The sequence below is a fragment of the Procambarus clarkii genome, chromosome 51 (genome assembly GCF_040958095.1).
Source record: "Procambarus clarkii isolate CNS0578487 chromosome 51, FALCON_Pclarkii_2.0, whole genome shotgun sequence".
NCBI classification, from domain to species: domain Eukaryota; kingdom Metazoa; phylum Arthropoda; class Malacostraca; order Decapoda; family Cambaridae; genus Procambarus; species Procambarus clarkii.
In genome coordinates, this window is record NC_091200.1 from 28,515,825 (window position 1) to 28,525,821 (window position 9,997).

Consider the following 9,997-nt stretch of genomic DNA (forward strand, 5'->3'; position numbering starts at 1 on the left):
CTGTGTTGATACTTTTAATACCCTATTAATATCCCCCCGGTTATGTCCATTCATCCACTTGTAAACCTCTATCATGTCACCCCTAACTCTTCGCCTTTCCAGTGAATGCAACTTAAGCTTTGTTAATCTTTCTTCATATGAAAGATTTCTAATTTGGGGAATTAACTTAGTCATCCTACGCTGGACACGTTCAAGTGAATTTATATCCATTCTATAATATGGCGACCAAAACTGAACTGCATAATCTAAATGGGGCCTAACTAGAGCAAGATATAGCTTGAGAACCACACCAGGTGTCTTGTTACTAACGCTGCGATTAATAAATCCAAGTGTCCGATTTGCCTTATTACGAACATTTATGCATTGATCCTTTTGTTTTAAGTCGGTTTAGGATGATCCTTTCAAGCATCTTCCAAGTGCATTACATGAGACTGATAGGTCTATAATTGCCAGGGTCATTGGGTTTCGGTATTGGGACCATTATTGCATGTTTCCATTGTGTGGGCAACACTCCACATAGGAATGACTTGTTAAACAGGTGGAGTAGTGGATTGCCAGACACTTCACACAGTGCATTGAGTATGTCGTAGGTGACGCCATCTTCACCAGGTGCTGTACTTTTACCCTTTTCATAGCCCCCTTTACTTCCTTGGCTGTAATTGGTTCCCCATACTCGTCATCACTAGATTGTGCTCTTGTTATCCTAATCCTTCTGTCATTATGTCGGAGGAGCTGTTCCCTGCTTACTTCTGCAGGGAGGGAGGATGATGATGCTGCATCACTCCACTTGTGTATTAGTTCTTCAGCCTTACCCTGGGGGTCGTTGTGAGCCGAAGGCCGGGCTCTGCTCCCCTTAGCTACCTTAATTTTTGCCCACACTTGTCTTGCAGACGTTTCTCTTCCAATAGAGCTAGTGAACTCTAGTCATTGTCTTTCCCTTTGTAACTCATCTGCAATGTATGTACCTTTACCTGAATAAAAAATCTAATCTAAATCTATATCTAATCTATATGCTTAGATATATGCAAATGAGAGAGTAATAGAGCGAAACCTTTAAAATACTGAACAATTTGGAGGATATTGATTCATACAATTTCTTCAAAAGGTCAGATGTAACACGAACCAGGAGCAAAGGTTTCAAGCTCAACAAGCCACAGTGTAGGAGTGACAACAAATGCTTTTTAACCCATACGATTATGATCATGGCAATAAGGTTTCTAAAACAGTAGGCATTCTTCCAAAGCCAGACACTGTACTATGTTCCTCGCCCTAACCTAGTCACTCAGTATTATTCACTCATTTATCTATGTCTTGTCTATTTATGTCTTAAAGGTTACAAGACGTACATTAGTCAATACAATTGGTGCTTAAAATGTTAAGGATCTCTTGTGAAACACGGGTATTAATCAAAAAATTTATTATGTAAAATAAATAAAAAAGGCCCAAGGGCCATGAAGTAACAAGAATGCAAGGCCGGCACAAGCTGGCGTAAGTAGAGAAGACGGAAGATTCTTCATATTAAAAGACCCTGCTTCTCCAAGATGGCAGTCACACCCTGCTTGCCCTGGACAATCACCATATGGAGAAGGACTGTTTACTGTGAAGGGAAGTCCACAAATGCAATGCCAGCATGAGTCAGTCTTGAAGGGTAAACGATGATGGCACCCTCACAGTAACACAAAAGCCGAGCAAGCCCAGTGAGGAAGACCTGTTGATGGGAAGGAGGAGAATCATTAGTCACAACAAAATCCACATAGAAACAAAGGAGAGAAAAAAATAAAGTAGATGTCTTCTTTTTGTATAGACATAATAAATATTGCCATTTGGCTATGTATTTATATGATATATAATAGAATACAGCATAAAACAAAATAAGAGGGGTGGTAGGAGAAGAAAAGATTAGTGTTCAGTGAGAATCCACAAGGTCTTCTCTGAATACTCTTTATTTTCTTCAAGGCTGTGGGTCCCTACAATTGCACCAGAGGTGGTACACACCCCTATTATTATTTAAACAGGTGAGTACACACACGGTGTTAGCAAACTTAGCCTCCAAACACACACACATGGTATCAGCAAGCTTAGCCTCCAAACACACACACACACACATGGTATCAGCAAGCTTAGCCTCCAAACACACACACACACACATGGTATCAGCAAGCTTAGCCTCCAAACACACACACACACACATGGTATCAGCAAGCTTAGCCTCCAAACACACACACACATGGTATCAGCAAGCTTAGCCTCCAAATACACACATGGTATCAGCAAGCTTAGCCTCTAAACACACACACACAAATGGTATCAGCAAGCTTAGCCTCCAAATACACACACACACATGGTATCAGCAAGCTTAGCCTCTAAACACACACACACACACACACACATGGTATCAGCAAGCTTAGCCTCCAAACACACACACACACACATGGTATCAGCAAGCTTAGCCTCCAAACACACACACACACACACATGGTATCAGCAAGCTTAACCTCCAAACACACACACACACAAATGGTATCAGCAAGCTTAGCCTCCAAACACACACACACACATGGTATCAGCAAGCTTAGCCTCCAAACACACACACACACACATGGTATCAGCAAACTTAGCCTCCAAACACACACACACACATGGTATCAGCAAGCTTAGCCTCCAAACACACACACACACACATGGTATCAGCAAGCTTAGCCTCCAAACACACACACACATGGTATCAGCAAGCTTAGCCTCCAAACACACACACACAGAAAATGGGGACATTGAAACAGTTGATAAACTTGATTTCAAGAGAGAGAGGTCACTATGGGGAACTTCAAATTTTTTTTAATAAGTAATTAGGCAGACTTGTTGCTAGACAGGGAAGTAAATTAAATGTATGCCAAATTTTGCAAAATATACAATGAAGGCACACAAACATTCATACCAAAACAGAGATGCAGGGCCAGAAAACAGGATTGGTTCAACAGAAATTGAGAGAGGGCCACAGACCAAAAGACACAAAAATGGAATGAAAGACATTGAAAAACTACAAGCAGATGTCAACAAAGTTTTCGATTGGGCAGCAGAAAATAACATGATGTTTAACAGTGATAAATTTCAGGTATGGCAAAAATGAGGATCTGAAACATAATACAGGGTACAAAACACAATCGAATCTTCCCATAGTAGAAAAACAGCATGTCAAGGATTTGGGAATAATGATGTCCGACGATCTAATGTTTAGGGAGCATAACCAAGCAAATATTGCGTCAGCCAGAAAAATGATCGGATGGATTACGAGAACTTTCAAATCCAGGGATCCCATCACAATGGTTGTACTCTTCAAGTCACTTATGTTGTCCTGTCTCGAGCATTGCTCAGTATTCACTTTCCCCTTCAGAGCACGGTTGCACGGTTGTTCCTGCCGGAACAACCGTGGACATCTTCAGGAGAAAACTGGACTGTTTTCTAAGAGAAGTTCCGGATCAGCCGGGATGTTGTGGGTATGTGGCCCTGCGGGCCGCTCCAAGCAACAGCCTGGTGGACCAAACTCTCACAAGTCGAGCCTGGCTTCGGGCCGGGCTTGGGGAGTAGAAGAGCAGAACCCCATCAAGCAGGTATCAAAATAGAAAGAAGCCAAACCCCCAATCATACCAGCGATACAAAGATGCGAGAAACAACTATACAGCAGTAAGGGAAGAGGCAGAAAGAAATTTTTAAAAAGGGATAATGGATAAATGTAAAACAGAACTGGGCCTATTCTACAAATTCATAAACAACAAATTGCAGGTAAAGGATAATATCCAGAGGTTGAAAATAGGAAACAGATTCACAGAAAATGATAATGCAATGTGTGAAACATTAAACCAAAAGTTCCAAAGTGTGTTTATACAAAATGAAATCTTAAGAGAACCAGACACAATAAGAATTTCTGAGAACATCATAGAGCGTATAGAGGTGTCTAGAGATGAAGTGGAAAATATGCTAAAGTAGCTAAGTAAGAACAAAGCAGTTGGTCCAGATGGAGTTTCACCATGGGTTCTGAGAGAATGTGCATCTGAGCTCAGCCTTCCACTTCACCTGATCTTTCAGGCATCCCTGTGTACAGGAGTCATAGCAAACATGTGGAAAAAGGCTAACATAGTTCCAATCTACAAAAGTGGCAACAGGGAAGACCCCACCCCTCTCAGTTATAGACCTGAATCATTGACAAGTGTAACAGTGAAAGGATTGAAAAAAAAAAAATATTAAAAACTAAATGGGTAGAACACCTGGAGAGAAATTATATAATATCACACAGACAGTATTGTTTTCGATCTGGAAGATCCTGTGTATCGAATTTACTCAGTTTCTATGATTGAGCCACAGAGATTTTAAAGGAAAAAGGTAGTTGGGTTGACTGCATCTATCTAGACATAAAAAAGGCTTTCGACAGAGTTCCACATAAGAGGTTGTTCTGGAAACTAGAAAATTTTGGATGGGTGACAGGTAAGCTTCTAACATGGATGAAAAATTTTCTGACTGATAGAAAAATGAGGGCAGTAATCAGAGGCAATCGGACTGGAGAAGTGTCACAAGTGGAGTACCACAGTACATGCACCAGAAATGTTCATTGTCTACATAAATGATCTACCAGTTGGAATACAGAATTATATAAACATGTTTGCTGATGATGCTAAGATAATGGGATGGATAAGAAATTTAGATGATTGTCATGCCCTTCAAGAAAACCTGGACAAAATAAATATATGGAGCACCACTTGGCAAATGAAATTTAATGTGAATAAATGCCATGTTATGGAATGTGGAATAGAACATTGATCCCACACAACCTACAAATTATGTGAGAAATCTTTATATAATTCTGATAAAAGAAAGAGGTCTAGGGTTGATTCTAGATAGAAAACTATCACTTGAGGCCCACATAAAGAACGTTGTGTGAGGAGCCTATGCCATGCTTTCTAACTTCAGAATTTTGTTTAAATACATGGATAGCGAAATACTAAAGAAATTGTTCACGAGTTTTGTTCGGCCAAGGCTAGAATATGCAGCGGTTGTGTGGTGCCCATATCTTAAGAAGCACATCAACAAACTGGAAAAGGTGCAAAGACATGCTACTAAGTGGCTCCCAGAACTAAAGGGCAAGAGCTATGTGGAGAGGTCAGAGGCATTAAATATGCCAAAACTAGAAGACAACAAAAAGAGGTGATAAAATCACTATGTACAAAATAGTAACAGGAATTGATAAAATCGATAGGGAAGATTTCCCGAGACCTGGAACTTCAAGAACAAAAGGTCATAGATTTAAACTAACTAAACAAAGATGCAAAAGAAATATAAAAAAATTTCCTTTCGCATACAGAGTGGTACACGGTTGGAACAAGTTAAGTGAGAAGGTGGTGGCGGCCAAGACCGTCAGTAGTTTCAAAGCATTATGTGACAAAGAGTGCTGGGTAGACGGGACACCACGAGCGTAGCTCTAATCCTGTAACTACACTTAGGTAACTACATTTGGTGTCAGCAAGCTTACCGTCGAAACACACACAAACAGCCTGCCTATTATTCAAGGCCTTCTCTGAGTACTCTCTATTTTCTTCTCTGAGGCTATGGGTCCCTAATCTTGCACCAGAGGTGGTACAACTTTTAAGTTTTTAACTACTGCACTGAGCACCTGATTTTGGCAAAGACTTCTTAGTGCAATTGTCAAGGACATAGTTCTGGTATTTTTTTGTTTTAAATATTCAGGTATAGTTAATGTCAAAATGTTTCAAAACTCAACAATTTATATTTCAAAACAAAAAAAGTAATGAAAACATTACAAAACATTAAAATATAGCCTAATTAATTAATTAATAAAATAGTACAACTCTCAGAATGTCTAAAGGTGCTTTGAGCAATGAAGTAGTTAATTTTATATATATAATATTATATATATAATATATATTTACCTGTGACTACTGCTTAGCAAAAATTTGATCTCTGTGAAAATTGGTCTCGTCATTGCTAGGAGATATTTTAAGACCATGATTTGCTGTGGATGGCACTGTAGTCTTCAAGTCATCAATCTAAAAATAGAGGTAATCTTTTAAAATGTAAATTTTGTATAAAAAAAAATGCAAAAATAAATTGCAAGAATAATATGAAGTTATTATACAATTTTTTTTTAATTATTTAAATATTTGTGAGACATTATTAAGAAATGTATGAAGTACAGATTCTCTAAGACCTGATATGTATCTGCTTATGTTCCACCACATTACATTCAGGGCTGAAGAGAAAACACAGCCAGTAAGCTAATGATCACTTAGGATGGACTGGGATGCTACATGTAGGTGGGGGCTAAGCTGCGTGAGGCTAGGATGCCCAGCCTGCCTTGTCTAGGCTGGGCTGGGCTAGGCAACACTAGGAAGGAGTCAACAAATCTCTGGAGTGCCTTACTTTTCCTGATATCCTTAAAAAAGCAAGAATGATGCCATTTTATAAAGGAGGCGAGACAGCAGACATAAACAATTAAAGAAAAATATCAAATCTACTTATACTTTCAAAAATATTTGATTTTTTTTTTTTACAAACATCTCTTCCTACTTTGTAAAATTCAACATGAATACAAACACACACACACATCCCTAGGAAGCAGCCCATAGCAGCTGTCTAACTCCCAGATACTTATTTACTGTTAGGTGAACCAGATATAGAGAATAACCACAAAATGCTATCTTTATAAGAACTATCTTGTAAAGCCACTAGTACACGCAGCATTTCAGGCAGGATATATAATATTAATATTATATATATATATATATATATATATATATATATATATATATATATATATATATATATATATATATATATATATATATATATATATATATATATATATATATAACTGAAAACTCACACCCCAGAAGTGACTCGAACCCATATGCTATGCCCAAGATTACCATCCGAGTGCCAGCGGGGAAGTGGGTCAAATAGCCTCGGCTATCACTTCCTTATGTCTGGTCGTGATGGTCAAGCGGATTAAGGCGTCCCTGTACATACCAGTTGCGTTGCTCCTGGCAGTATGGGTTCGAGTCACTTCTGGGGTGTGAGTTTTCAGTTGCATATTGTCCTGGGGACCATTCAGGCTTGTTCGCATATATATATATATATATATATATATATATATATATATATATATATATATATATATATATATATATATATATATATATATGAATACATACATACGGGACAAAGAGCCAGAGCTCAACCACCGCAAGCACAACTAGGTGAGTACACACACACACACATTATATATATATATATATATATATATATATATATATATATATATATATATATATATATATATATATATATATGAGTGTCAGACGATGGAGGAATGATTTTTTTTTAATTTAATTTATATAAAAAAATTATTCCTTCTGAAGATGTATTAATATATGAAAGTACTTAAGGAAATTTCTGTTTCAATTCTTCCTCCGTGGTCTGACACTGTCACATTCTTCATCAAGTGTTAATTTTTGTGATTTACACACACATTATTTATATTATATATATATATATATATATATATATATATATATATATATATATATATATATATATATATATATATATATATATATATATATATGTCGTACCTAATAGCCAGAACGCACTTCTCTGCCTACTATGCAAGGCCCGATTTGCCTAATAAGCCAAGTTTTCATGAATTAATTGTTTTTCGACTACCTAACCAAACGTAACCTAACTTTTTCAGCTACCTAACCTAACCTAAAAAGATAGGTTAGGTTAGGTTAGGTAGGGTTGGTTAGGTTTGGTCATATATCTACGTTAATTTTAACTCCAATAAAAAATATTGACCTCATACATAATGAAATGGGTAGCTTTATCATCTCATAAGAAAAAAAATTGAGAAAATATAATAATTCAGGAAAACTTGGCTTATTATGCAAATCAGGCCTTGCATACTAGGCCGAGAAGTGCGTTCTGGCTACTAGGTACGACATATATATATATATATATATATATATATATATATATATATATATATATATATATATATATATATATATATATATATATATATATATATATATATATATATATATATATGGAACCCTCAACCCTATAAGTGGAGGGTTCCTACAAACTCAACCAGAGGTGGTACCCTCTATATATTAATAAAAAGGCAAGGCTATGCTAAATCTAGGCAGGGATTGGCTTGGCTAAGCTGGTCAGGGCTTGGCTAGGGTAGGAAGGACTGGTCATGTTTAAAAGCAAGGCAGGGTTAGGCTAGGCAAGACTAGGTAAGGGTATACTGGGATAGGCTTGGCTACGGTAGGCTAGGAAGAGGTAAACTAGGATAAGCAAGGCTGTGCAAGCACTATGCACAGCTAGAATGAACTATGCTAAGATGGTTTAAGCTGGGCTAGGTTAGGATAAGCTGAGTCATGCAGGGCCCCGATTGACCAGTGGAGTCTAATAGTCTAACCTTCTAGCTAGTTTGCTGACCTAAGAGTGTAAATGCCTAGCCCCTAACCTGAGATATATACAAGAGTTGTTACATTCTTGTACAGCCACTAGTACGAGTAGCGTTTCGGGCAGGTCCCTGGAATACGATCCCCGCCGCGAAGAATCGTTGTTTCATCCAAGTACACATTTTACTGTTGCGTTAAACAGAGGCTACAGTTAAGGAATTGCGCCCAGTAAATCCTCCCCGGCCAGGATACGAACCCATGATATAGCGCTCGCGGAACGCCAGGCGAGTGTCCTACCACTACACCACCTGCTGCAATATTATTATAAAAGAAATATTACTTATTATAATCGTAAATACTAAATACCTGTTGTGTTGATTTAGGGGCGACGACGATCGTGGGATCGGATGCGAGCCACAGGTGGCCTACACCATGCTTTCTAAGGCGTCCCTCTCATAACAAAAACAAATCCGTGCATTCATACACAAACAGAGATCCCGTGGTTATGCGAATACTTGCAATTCTTTTACTTAAAATAATAACAATTAGATTAATAATAATTAACATAATTTTTACTCAAGATTCATAAAAATCATTAATACTATTTTAAAAGAAGATTTATAAGACATCTAAAAACAGATATACAGACTTTGTGTGATATTTATTTCAACATTATATATTAATAGAATGTTGTAATTATTATTTTTAAATATTAGGTAGTTTCCCGCTACGTATATCGCATATAAACGTTGCAAAAAGATTTTAGACTGAATTAACACATTACACATTTATGGAGTAATTAACAACAAAACAATCTTTATTTTCATTGCAGAACATATATCAGAGCATACTAGTGACTCATACATTTAAAATAGTGTGATTTTTAAACAATTCGGTTGTAAACCCGCAGAACCGCCTACCCGCCAAAGACGTAACATACGAAATGGTATATAATTCATTATTTTAAATTACATATATAATCATTAATAATTTTCGGCAGCTATCGAGGTTCTCCATAGGTAAATTCCTGTACTCTAACAAGATGCTACTTGCTGTTTAGCTGTTTAAATTCTTGGAAAATTGTAATGACCAGCGACATAAAATATAACAATGAAATAGTAGCTGGTAACTGCAGGTGAACGAAAAATTAAATTCCAAATTGATTAGATGTTTTTCTAAATATAAAGATCGACCTGAAGGAATTTTATGAATTATGGACTAATTAAACAAAAAAATAGGTAATTTTACTTGAAGAACAGATACCAGAGAATAGTTAGTGAGTACATTTATATTGTATAATGGGAGAAAGCCCCTGGTAGCCGCGAATTAAAATAACCACCTACATTAATTGATAACTAGGAAATAGTATCTGGAAACTTTATCTGAACGAAAACACAATACCAATTTGTTTAGATGTTTTTCTTAATATAAAGATCAACAGTAAGGAATCTTATTCACTATGGACAAATTAACCAAAAAAAACGATAATTTTCATTGAGGACCATATATTAGAGCAT

General features: G+C 36.9%; 1 long non-coding RNA gene across 1 annotated transcript; it reads right to left on the reverse strand.

Annotated features, from left to right (window-relative positions):
- Positions 1-1,400: 1,400 nt before the first annotated feature.
- LOC138351859 (uncharacterized) lies at positions 1,401-8,943 on the reverse strand. Its single transcript, XR_011222633.1, has 3 exons — positions 8,847-8,943; positions 5,940-6,056; positions 1,401-1,708 (listed from the first exon to the last, which is right to left on the reverse strand). It is a non-coding gene; the product is annotated as an uncharacterized lncRNA (long non-coding RNA).
- Between the last annotated feature and the right edge of the window lie 1,054 nt (positions 8,944-9,997).